This window comes from Herpailurus yagouaroundi, unplaced genomic scaffold (assembly GCF_014898765.1).
Source record: "Herpailurus yagouaroundi ecotype Mexico unplaced genomic scaffold, PumYag 219, whole genome shotgun sequence".
Classification (NCBI taxonomy): Eukaryota; Metazoa; Chordata; class Mammalia; order Carnivora; family Felidae; genus Herpailurus; species Herpailurus yagouaroundi.
The window spans coordinates 2465503-2476817 of NW_024412450.1; the positions used below are offsets into that span (position 1 = coordinate 2465503).

The 11315-nt window shown below is 44.3% G+C and overlaps 1 long non-coding RNA gene across 1 annotated transcript; it reads left to right on the forward strand.

The window, feature by feature from the left end:
• The first annotated feature begins 209 nt into the window (after positions 1-209).
• Positions 210-10782, forward strand: LOC121018382 (uncharacterized). Its single transcript, XR_005785184.1, has 10 exons — positions 210-939; positions 1392-1574; positions 2383-2443; positions 2551-2586; positions 2775-2943; positions 4100-4182; positions 5612-5770; positions 7996-8152; positions 9617-9862; positions 10052-10782. It is a non-coding gene; the product is annotated as an uncharacterized LOC121018382 (long non-coding RNA).
• Positions 10783-11315: the final 533 nt, after the last annotated feature.

Consider the following 11315-nt stretch of genomic DNA (forward strand, 5'->3'; position numbering starts at 1 on the left):
GTTTGGGTCCAACTGCCAGTCTGGCTTTGTCCTGGGCTTCCTTCTTTTCCATCTTGGTCTTATGTGTCTTCGTGGGGTTGTTAGATATTTGGTGCATTCAGTCACATCTTTCCTCCTTTGTACAGTATTTCCTCTTTTTTTTAATTTATAGATGAAATTTATTGTCAAATTGTTTTCCATACAACACCCAGTGCTCATCACAATGTACAGTATTTCCTTTTGTTCTCAAGAGGAGATCGGGGATGTTAGAGTCCCTCACTCATGTTGGAAAGTGAAGTCTTCCTTCTCTTCCCTGGAGACTCAGCTTTATGTTAGTCCTTTCCACACCTGGGCTTAAGGCCTGCTCTGTCTCACTGGCATCTTGTTTTTGTTAATTCGTAAGCTCTTTCTGTGAGTGGGTACAGCACCCTGACCACCTCTCTATCTTCAACCCCTTACAACAGAGCCACTACATTACAACCACTCCAGAAAACATTTGCTGAAGGCCAGAAGGCAATGCATGTGCCTTTCTCTAATGATTTTGTGTCTCTTTCTAAGAAATTTTCAATTTTGCACGTGATTCTTGAGTACATCAAGTGTCAGGTTGAAACCGTCTCAATCAACACCACAAACAAATTAGTCTGAGGGCAACAAGCAATGCAGCCTTGCCATGCATTGCCTTTTGCTGTCTTCACTATTAATGGAATCAGTCTTGTTAAAGTAGATTTGGCTCCATGAAGTTGAGAGTTTTCCATCTGAAATCTGTTTCCTGGAAATAAACCCAAATTGTGTGACACTTCATATCAACTTGTATTTCAGATGTTGTTGCTCTAAGATTGGCCTTTTCCTCCACCAGGATAGGTGAAGGTGGATGCAGGGGTTGCAGTCCTGAACTCTAGCGATGTCTGGGAGTGAGCTGCAATGTTGGTGAAGCCATATCCTGGAAGGTCGTCTTTCAGGGTGATTGTCTGTGTCATGGTACAACTTTTGGCCTGAGAATTGGGGCTCCCCACGGAGGTGTAAGACTAGTCATGATCCCCTGCTTCATCCTAATGGGTACAGCTGGTCAGGCATGGTTTTTGACTCACTGATGAAATGAGTCTTCACCATCTCAAACAAAAGACCAACTCTGGGAAGGTACAAAGTGCAGTGTTATTTGATGATTTTATGATAAAGGAGAGGAAACAGAGAACTAGAAAGACAGTTCTGATAGTAAAGACGTGGCAACAGACAGAAGTTGAATTTCCTTTACTTAAATGGGGTGCTCATTTCTCTGATTGAATTGTCAGTCTGTGCTTTTTGGGAGAGGTGGGGGAAGGGATGTTCGCACAGGCCTTCAAGAATGCTGGGAGGTAAAAAGGGGGAAATTCTGGACCTTGGTCCTGACTGTGTATACATCTTTCCCATCTTAGGAAGCTGGAAATGACACTGTGAACTGTCGGCAAAGAAGACTCAGCTGGCAGTTGCAGGCAAAATTTGAAAATAGCTACAGAAAGGACACCTAGTGGCTCAGTTGTTTAAGTGTCCAACTTCAGCTCAGGTCTTAATTTCACAGTCCGTAAGTTTGAGCCCTGCGTCAGGCTCTGTGCTGACAGGTCAGAGCCTGAAGCCAGCTTCGGATTCTGTTACCTCTCTTTCCCTCCCCCTCTCATGTGTGTGCTCTGTCTCAAAAATAAATAAACATTAAAAAAAAAAGAAAATAGCTACAGAAGAAATAAACAAGTACAAGTGAATTCAGCTACTAATTACCAGCAGCTCATGAAACCTCTGTTCATTTTTTTTTGTTTTTAAACTTTTTGCAATGTTTAAAGTCAACATAGTAATATAAACAAAAATTCAGAGGACATACGCATAGAGTATTAACAGATAAAAAAGGTAAGTTTAGAAAGAACAAAACAATTAAGTTTCTAAACATTTGCAGATCTCAAGTATTGGCAAGACTGTGTGGAAACTTTGTCCATGCTAACATTCCTTGGGGCTGGTGTCAATTGTCATAATCTGTAGGAAAGCAGTGTATCGTACAATGAATCATACCCATCAACATGGTAGTGCCATTTCATGGCCCTTGTCTTTGCAACCCTGGATAACATGGTGAGGATATAAGTTATAGAAGAATAGAGCTTTATGACAAAAGACACTTGTCACATGATGAGTTAGGGAAAGATTGAAAGTGGCAAGGAATTCTATGAACTCTGAACCCTATAGGGATGGAATAATGAGTAAGGAAAGGATGTAACAATAGCTTTGATCCTGCTGTACATTTATAATCATGTGAAAAGTGTTTTATGTTTAAGACTAAATTGTATCAGGGGACAGATATGAGGTTGATGTGAACGTGGGCAGATTATTTAAAATCATACCCAATATTGGGCCTTATCTGACATGAGCAACTGTAACTCACAGGCAACAAATTGAACAAACATGGGAACAGCTGCAGCAGGCAGAGCTCACCTTTAGATACCAGGTAACCTAAGTTCTGCCTGACATACTGAACTCTTAGCACCTCATGCGGGTGAGTGTAGTGGCTCTTGGAATCCCTAACCATGGGCTTTTCATTGTTGGCTTTTTCAGCTCGCAGTTCATGAGAAGAATGCTCAGGACAACTAGGTAAGTGTTTTCTTGTTTCCTCCTCTTTCTTTGGTGCACAGTCTGACACGACGGAAGGTGGATGTGTTTTTTCTCCCCCAGATCAAGACTCATATCTGGGACAGGGAGATGGCGGAGCAGGGCAGGAAGGTCACTTACTTGAAATACAGGTGTGGTCATTTGACTTGCGTTTTTATGGGTGTTTCCAGGGATGACGCCTGCACTGTTTGTTGTCTAGTAGACGACGTGATGTTGCAACTCTTATAGATGTCCATTATTTTTCTATATCCAAAACTGGACGGGATGGAAGCAAAGAGGGATACATTAGGCAGAAACCAATGGCTGCAAGACCAGAGATGTAGAACCCTCCAAGGAGAGGTAAGGAGCACATTATGATGTACCGCAGTCTAATTTCTGCTGTGCAGCCTGTTCCTGTGGGTTATCATCGTGTGGTCTGGAAAGAATCACAAGCACTAAGGATGGCAGATGGTCTGAAGGGGTGACAGAAGGGTGTTCTTCTCTGGTGCCGCAGGCAGTGAGGCATTTGTCCCTGTGACTGGTGGAGCTCATGCCCCTCCTCTGACTGTGACCCTCCCACATCCTCTAGCATCCCCCTGTCTGAAGAGCCTGGAAAGGATGACAGGACATGGGCCTCATCCTTCTTCCCACCCAGACTCCATGTGAAGACTTTAGTTTATTTGAGGATAAGGTCATTTGTTCACTAGTTTTAACGGCCTTTATTTTTGTTTGTTTTTGGGAACTGTAGCCCTACATCCCTCAATTCAAGTTCCATAGAGCTTAGCTTAGTCATCTGATGGTATCAGTGCAACTCTGCAGCTTCACTGCTAACTTCTCACAGTTTTCCTTTTCTCAACAGTGTAAAATAGTCTTTCCTTATATACTAATTGCTCTCATGTGGAAGGCAGCTTGTAGATAAGCTGAGAGATTGAACAATTCGCCTGATGTCTGAAGAAATGCACCCTTCTTGAGGATTGAGGATATCCACCAAACCAGTATTCTCAATTTTATTCTTTTTTTTAAATTTATTTATTTTGAGAGAGGCAGAGACAGAATGCCAGGCAGGCTCCACACTGTCAGTGAGGAACCCAATGCTGGGCTTGAATTCATAAGCTGTGAGATCGTGACCTGAGCCAAAATCAAGAGTCGGATGCTGAATCCAAGCATCCTCATATTTATTCTTGATCTTTAATGATATCGTGATTTCCCATGATGTATACTGAGAAACCTCTGTTTTACTGATGAATTCTAAATTGCTAGTTGTGCCTGACCTGTCCACAGTTATGTGATTAATTACAAAACAACATGAACTAGGGCACCGTGAGGTCTTTATCAAGGTGAGGGGATGGTTCTCCCCCTTATCCTTGGGGGTCACCTGAGGCATGTGGGATACCCTCTGCCTCTGGTCAGGGACCTGACTGTAGGGAAAAGTTTAAGATATTTGAGGAATGAGTTGAGGGATTGTTTTCATTCCGCCCAGCCCTCTGAAAGCAGAATAAACCTCTGTCCCTTCTAGGGTCTTTAGTAGATCGAGAAACTGCTGAAACCTCTGTGAGTTACAGTGGCTCTGGCTGTACCAAGAATGCAGACAAGGACAAGGTAAATGCTGGGGCCATTCTCAGTTGTAACTCTTTTGGGAAACCCTCATCTTTATGTACAGCACACTCTCCCGGCCTTGTCTCGTTTTGCGTGTTGTGTGATATGTCTGTTTGTTCTTTGTTTTCGAAACACACACTCATAACCCAGGAGCCCACAGCCTTCTCAATTTTTAGTCTGTCAGCTTTCTGTGGTAAGTTTAGAAGCCAAAAGCGCTTAGAGACTGAGTACCTTAAGGTTTTCCGTGAGTTTCAGGAAATAATGAGAGGAGGATGACTGCACACTCCAAACAGAAGTCTCCTGGCCTGGGTGACCCCTTCCAGACCTCACCTCTGTGGGAACAGTGTGGCTTCTGTGTCTTCCTTTCTTGATTCTGGCTAGGAGATGAACCTGTTAGAAACGACATCATGACTCCAACTTTATATTTTGTGCCCTGTGCCATTTAGAGTGGTCCTAGATAAAGTCAATGTCATCACTCATCACCTTCCTGTCTTTGTTGGTAAATGACTTGCCTGGAATCCTTCCAGCTATACCTTAGGTAAAAATATTTTGAACACTGTGTCCTTCAATTGTGTTTCTATGAGCAGTTTCTGGTTGTGTCCCCAGTCACTGTTAGAGCTGATACAGTCTCATGACACATACCACGAGTTTTATACCAAAAACACTTACATGAAATCTGTTATGTTAATTTCTCCCTCTTTTTTTTTCCATTGCACATAACTACTCTGTGTCCTTTAGTATGCTTAAAGTCAGAATTCCCTATGAATTAAGATGAACACATCTGAGCTTTGTAGACATTCGCCACAAGTAACTCGTTCTTCACAGAAGACTCTCATTCCCCTGCAAGATTCCAGGCATCCTCCACTCCCCAGAGGTCTCAGAGGCCTTTGACAATACTTCAAGAGGGAAGACTCATTTCTCAGGGAGAGGAGCAGAGGAGGCACAGCGAGCGTCCGACTGCAGAATGTTTTGCCAGGAATGGCTGTGATTCCATGAGCAGAATATGAGCCGTGTATTCCCACTCATTTTTTTGTGTGTTATTAATATACCAAAAGCAGAGCATGTGGAGTCACTGTAGAGGAGGAATGCAGGGTGAACCTGGACATTGATGGCTGCCTGTCTGGAGAATGCTACTTCATTAGTCTGTAATTACTTCTGTTAACCCTCTAGGACAGGACCCTTGCCATTTTACTTCCGCAGACATGGGCAATGATGTGTGGTGGCAATAGGTTAACCTCTTGCATCTACTACCCCAAGCTGTACGTGGTATCCAGTGGCAGGGACAGAGTTTTCAGGTACTCATGCTACTCTCTTGGATCCTGGTGGCAGAGAAGGTGGCAGGTGCTGACACCTTCTTCTCTGGGTTACAGATGCTTTTGGTATTTGTTCTCTTGTCTGGCATATGGATGTAGCTGTCACTTCTGTTCTGCAGGGGAGTCTGGAACTTATCCTGAGTACCTCCTCCATTAACTGGACGATTCTGCATGCCCTACCCTAGAGATGCCCTGCCCCCATGGACTATTAGGCACATCCACCTCCTGAACCCTGGTGGCCCTGGGGCCACCTGGAACTCCTCCACCTGAAACACTTGGTAAGATGATCTGAGCACTAAGCACTAGGAGTTGACTTGTAAAGTACACTCACCTTATTTTTGTTGCTGTTAGGTCTTGGGCCAAGGTGCAGAGGTGGTACCACAGACCATTGTGATGCAAGGGGAATGTGTCTGCTGCCATTACCACATTTCTCAAGTTTCTCAGGATCTCATCTTTGTCATTTCCCCCACCATGTGTTGGTACAGGCATCTCTTGTGGAGAAGGAATGGGGCCATATTCAGAAAAGCAGACATAGCGCTTCAGGAGAAATGCCCTGTACACAGTCCACGTGCCGGGATCTGTGAGGCATGAGGCACAACGTAACGTATGTCCATCTAGTTGTGCTCCCAAGCCATCCATAGTTGTTTGCTGAGTGATGAATACATCTGAATCAGGGCTTTTAGGAGTCTTCATCAAGTTATAAGGGATGGTTCTTCAAGTTCTTCTTGAGGATCACCTGAGGCATGTGGGACACCCTATGCATGTGATTTGGGATCTCACTGGGCAAAGAGTTTAAGTTGTCGAAAGTATGAGGGGAGGGTCTTTTGTTTTTGTTTTTGATCTCGAAACAGTCTACTCAAGTCAGAATAAACCTCCATCCCTTCTAGGGCTTTTTGCAGGTCCAGGAGCAGGTGTCACACCTAAGAGTGACATCAACACTGGCTCTGCCAAAACTGCCGAGAAGCACAAAGTAAATGCTGTGGCCATTTTCAGTTCTAAGTCTTTACGGACAGCCACATCTTTCTGTACAGGACACTCTCCTGCCATTGTCTCTGGTTTGTGTGTCGTATGGTGTGTCTGCTGTTTTTTTTTTTTTTTTTCCCAAGTGCAAAACCTTTACCCCCGAGTCTATGGGCTTCCCTTTTTTCCACCTGGCATCTGTTTGGGGTAAGTTGAGCAGCTAAGCGTGCCTAAGGGTGGGGACCATAGGGCTTTTCCAATGTGTTCTGGAATAAATCAAAGAGGATGACACCACATTCCACTTGGAAGTCTCCTACATTGCCTCATTCTTTGTGGATCTCCTCAATGTGGAATCATTGCTCTTGCTGTTTATTCCTCTCCTGTTTCCTTCTATCAAGGGTTTTAACGTGCTCAGAAAAATCTGTGGGTATCCTTACAATTTGAAAATGCGAACTGCCTTCACTCCAACTTATACTTTTGTATGTGTCATTTAGAATGGTCTTAGACAAAGTAAATTTCATACCCATCAGCATTTTGGTAAACATGCTATCCAGAATCCCTTCAAGGTGTGCCCTTGGCACAAATACTCTGAACTATAAGAGGTGGCATATTTGTCATAGAAAACATGCACTGAAACTTAAGTTGTGAAGAGAAAAAATCCAAAATTACCTGTGTGGCAAGTCCCCACGGTGTCCTTCACTTGTGTTCACATGAGCACATTCTCTCGTGTCCTGTGTCACAGGTACAGCTAAAACATGGAAACTTACACCAGACATCAAAGTGCATTTGTGTTAATTTTGTCTTTTAGAATTTCAGCTCATTTTTCCAGAGGACACAATTACCCTGCAAAGTGTACTGCACTTAAACCGAGAAGTACCTCCGAAGTAAAATAAATTAGCTGAACCCAACTAACATGTACAGGTTACCTGTTTCTCTAACAGCATGCTTTCCCAGGTCCTCTGCAGGCCCTCAGGATCCCCATATCCCCATGTGTTTCTGTGCCCATGGATAGCACTTCCAGAGAGGAGGAGACCCCATTGTTGGGACAGAAGTAGTTTGGGCACAGGCAGGGGCTTAGAGGCAGAGCTTTGAGCCACGAGGGCTATGATTCCATGTGTGGACACTGGCATTCTCATTCCTTCTCATTCTGTAGTTCTTCACAGACACAATAAACAGCCTCTGTGGTGGAGGGGGATGAAGGGTGGAGGGTGATCCTGGACACAGATATCTTCCTTTCTGGAATATGCTACTTTGTTAATTTGTTTTGCAGTCTATACATCTTCTAGGAAAAGGGCCCTTGATGTTTCTACGTTTCCAGACACGTGGAGACACTAGTTTATCCCAATCACATCCATTCCCCACCCCAAGGCTGTAAGTGGAACCCAAAGTATGGGTAGAGATTTTAGCGCTGATGCTGCCCTCTTGGAACCTGGTGGTGGGGAAGCTAGTAGGATACGAGCACTGCTTCTTTGGGTTTATTCTTTTTGCTGGTGTTGGTGCTCTGTTCTGTCCTAAGAACATACCTCTCATTTCTTTTCTGCAGGCTATTTTGTATGTAAGAGGGCCTGGTCCTTTCCCAGGATTGCTTTGCAGGGTGTACCCCATGGACCACCCTTCACCACCAGTCGTGGGCTATAGGCCACATCCCTCTCCTCCACCTACTCTATTTGTTAAGATGACCTGAACTGGATGAAATGCTGGTAAAGTATATTCATCTTCTTCATGATTGACTTTGTGGCAATGATGTAGAGATGGTTGTGAGTCTTGGCAATCTAACTACAAACTGCCTGAGGACACTGTAGCATATCTCAAGTTTCTCAGGACATACATACAATGAGCAGTGCCATGCCCCTGTAATACAGTGAGCTATACGTTTCTCTTGTCAAATGAAAGAGGATTTTTTACACAAAGCAGACATATCAGCAGTACTGGTGCGTATTTTGGAGACACAACGTTTTGGGTTCTGTAAAGAATGAGGTGCACCTCTAACATTTAGAGCATCAGGTGTCCTGTGTGGAAGAGAGACATTCATTAAATGATGCAGACCTTGTGATCACCATAATGGAAACACCAGTGAAGGATCCAGTGCAAAAAAGGGGGAACCTTGAGTCATACAGAAATAGAAGGGAAGTTGAGCACACTAAGCAGAGTTTGAGGAGGTACAGAGGGGAGGGTTTTGGGGTCAGTGAGATACAGTTGGAGGTGATTCCTGGCCACAGCCTGAGCAGGGAGAGTGAGGTCCATATGGAGCTACTATGTGGGATCGCTCTTAGTGCACAACGCACCGTTCATCTCGAAAATGTCAGTGTCTTGTCAAAGTGCACGCAGGTAATCGTCTAAAAAGGTTGTTGTCTCCCTGGATTTTCCTGAAGTTTCTGGATATTTGTGGGGGAAAAAAAGCTCTGGAGATATGGGGAATTTAACTTGGTCTTATGAAAATGCTGTATGCCCACGTTCATATCCCTCAGTGAGACTAAAAGTGGAGACAGGGTCTAGATCAGCTGAGTCATCCTACAATTCAGGGCTGGCCAGATGCCACCCCTGCTGGACCCCTGTCATCACCCTGACTACAGCTTTGCATCCCCTCAAACTTCTCTCACAATATCCTGAGGATTTGCCTGTGTTCCTGCTGTCTCAGCCCTAATACCAGTTCTCAGTGGGACCTACACAGAGCCTCAGTTGTGTTATCTGTGAAAACAGGGGTAATATTTGTTTCTAAGAACAAGAGAAAAAGAAGACATTCAATACATAAAGCATCTGCAAAATCTCTGGGAAGTGTCCCCTCACGCTTCTCACAGTTTCCATTAAGATATCTCCACACAATGATCCTCCAAAAAAGATGGTCATGGGAGTTCATTAAACTAAGACTGTTAACAGCTCAGCCCAGGGAGTGGGAATCACTGTTTTAAAAAAATAAGACAGTGTCCCTCGTTATTCTATTAGAATGCGGGCCCTGCCACACAATGAAAGAAAAGATAATTATGAGAATGTGTACATTCAGAGACCTAGATCTGAAGACAATCATTTTCTATTACACATAATCTCACAGATGCAGCCACACACTAAAGTGTTCATCTGAGGCCACAGACAAACTACAGAAGACAGAATACATTAGGAAAACATAAGATCAGAGGGAAATAAACCAAAATCTCTTTGCTCTATAGGACAACTCTTTTGAAATTTGAAGAGGACAGTGCACGGTGATAGACTATGGTGATTATATATACATTTTAAGAAGGTGTCAGATCTACCTGAATGCTTTCCCTGCCCATCATGTCCCCTCCACTTTGTCCTTCCTACTGTCCCATAATCCACCTTTCATCGTTTTGCCTCTGTGTCAGCATCTGCTTCTAGGGCCATCTACTCTCACTCCTCCTCGAGTGCACACAGTGGGGTCCCTGTACACACAGGTAACAAACTGGCAGAAATGGTGGTGATGAAGGGTAGAAGCAAGATCACCCTTTGTGCAGGGGAGCCTGAGGGAGTTTTCCGGGGTGATGGGAACTTCCTATAGATTGATGGGGTGCTTATGCTCAATTATTTTGGTAATATTCCCTGACTCCATGGTGCCTTGGGGTCAGACAGGTATCTGTCCCTAGGAAATGACTGAGTTCTAATGGTGGAGAAGGATGAGGGACCAGCAGTGACTGTCGAGAGGAATGAGGGTCAGACCAACGCCCAGGATGCCAGGTCTCCACAGACAGCACCACGTGTAGGAGGACTCTGAGGAGCAGAGATTTCTTGATCAGACCCATGAACTACATAATCCTCTTGCAGTTTCCTCACTGAGCGATGGCCAAAGCAGAGGCCAGCAGCTGGAGGACACCCTGATCATGGCTGGAGTGGAGCAGTGGGCCTGGGGATTGAGTCAGGGAAAGGGACAGGAGGAAGGTAGCGACAGGGAGTTTGAGAGACAAAGGGAACAGAAGAGAAGGGACGCTTCTCTGCTGACTTCACCTACAATTCTGTGTGACCAAAACGAGACCCTTGTCTCCCAGGGAAGGGAAGAGGGCTGGCAAAAAGACAGAGTGACATACTCAGCTCAAGTGCCTGGGATATCTGCCTTGCTCTTGAGTACATAACACAGGAGGCACGTGCTTTCTGTCATGACTGGAACTGCAACTCGACCATTTAGTGAAAATCAATCCAATTATGCATCCCTCCGCATTAAAGTAATGCAACAAAATTAAGTGAACAGACTGAAAGATACAACACAGGATAAAGTCCAAAGGTATACTGACTGCAATACTTATGGGAATACAGTCTATCAGAAGAGGAGGTAGGTACCCTAGTGCAGGCCTTCAGACACCTGGGCAATATCTGAAAATGTAAAAAATAAATGTAGTCCTTACTTCAAAAGCAACATTAGCACAAGACACAAAGGGATCATGATTTAAGGTTTAGAGAGAAACAATATGACTTCATGGTGCTGTACCCATGAGAACAAGTCTCATCAAATCATACCCTTTGAGGCTGTTATATGTAAATTATACCTCATTAAAGAGAGTTTCAAAACACAAAATACTAGAAGCAAATGTGGGAACGTTCCTTTCTAATCGTGAAGTGCACGGGTGATATGAGTCAGCCCATGTCTCAAAAATCCAAAATAATAAGACATTTAAAAAATTAATAATAGCAGAGCAAGCAGACCCTGAGCTCACCCTGTCCCATGTTTTCAACTGCATAACATCCATATCCAAGTCCATGAGCCAGAGATCGATCCAAAGATTGGCAGAACAAACTCCACACCTAAATAAGGAGAAGCTGCACCAGAAAGGTTAGGAAGGTCAGAAAGGTGGAGGCTGGCTGCCTGCAGAAGGGGCAGAAAAAGTGAGCCCTGACACCAGAGAGCTGACACAGGGA